The sequence below is a fragment of the Ochotona princeps genome, chromosome 21 (genome assembly GCF_030435755.1).
Source record: "Ochotona princeps isolate mOchPri1 chromosome 21, mOchPri1.hap1, whole genome shotgun sequence".
Classification (NCBI taxonomy): domain Eukaryota; kingdom Metazoa; phylum Chordata; class Mammalia; order Lagomorpha; family Ochotonidae; genus Ochotona; species Ochotona princeps.
The window spans coordinates 6,699,031-6,700,203 of record NC_080852.1 but is presented as its reverse complement, the minus strand read 5'-3'; the positions used below and the strand labels follow the sequence as shown (position 1 = coordinate 6,700,203).

The 1,173-nt window shown below is 43.3% G+C and overlaps 1 non-coding gene across 1 annotated transcript; it reads right to left on the bottom strand.

Moving 5' to 3' along the window:
• Positions 1-528: 528 nt before the first annotated feature.
• On the bottom strand, positions 529-692 carry LOC118760317 (U1 spliceosomal RNA). The gene has a single exon (XR_004996715.2). It is a non-coding gene; the product is annotated as a U1 spliceosomal RNA (small nuclear RNA).
• Positions 693-1,173: the final 481 nt, after the last annotated feature.

The window sequence follows — 1,173 nt, the reverse complement described above, 5'->3', positions numbered from 1 at the left end:
ATAACCCTAAAACTTGGAACCTTTAACCTTGAGCTTTCTTAATCGCACAGGGTGTTAAATAACACTGATCATCTGACTGCTGATCTCTACCTAGCAATCCTGTGGGGTGAAAGGCTGCAACATACCGCTTCACAGAAGAAACCAAAGCCTCGTGCTTCAGTATTCCCCTCTGTCATTTTTCCCTCTGCACTCCGTTGCCATGATCACAGCAGCCATCATCACCCCTACCAAGTCAGGCCTGCACATTTCCACTCCACTCCTAAGATTCTTTTGGACACTTAAAAAAAATGATTCGTTTGGACAATCAGTGGAGTGGAAAGAATAGACAAGTGGGGACTAATATAAACTTTCTACTTTGTCACCCCACCCTACCTGTTTTCATAGATTAGAAAAGTGTTTAAGGTCCAAAGAGGATTCCCCAAGATCTTGCCTCTAATTTCAGATTCTGCTCAGATTAGAATCCAGTCACTCAGACTTCTTTGACAATGCTGTTTTTTTGTTTGTTTTTTATTTTTTGTTTTTTTTTTTTAGGGGAGAGCGCGAACGCAGTCCCCCACTACCACAAATTATGCAGTCGAGTTTCCCACATTTGGGGAAATCGCAGGGGTCAGCACCTCCCAAGTGCAATGGAGGAGCCTCACCCTGGGAAAACCACCTGCCTGATCATGGTATCTCCCCTGCCAGGTAAGTATAACAATGCTGTTTTTAATGTCCTGGGAAGGGTATAAAAAATGTAGAAAATTTGCTTGCCTCCAAATTTAACTGCATTCTGAGCACGGTGAGTCTGTGTCATGCATTTCAATTGTTTGTGTCAATCTGAATGTGGTGTCTGACTAAGTTTACTTCTAAAGACTGCTGAGCCCAGTTGGCTTCACTCATTCCCACTGCCTGTCCTGATACTTCTCCTCCACTCCTTGTGCTGTGAATCAGGCGATCCTAGAATTCAGGGAAGAAGGTTTAATGAAGTTTACTATTCTGGTAATTATTTCCATGCGTGTTGGGTTTGCATCTTCAGAAGGGTCAGCATCTCCTTGTGTCTTTGTCTTATCTTTCCTTGTGTGCGGCAAGAAAACCAGAGTCACTCTAAAAATGAAAGCTGTAGATCTTGTTTTTCCAGCGTACAATAGAGAATTCCTCATCTGAACCCTGCATAGGTGGATTGGGCGCCGTACT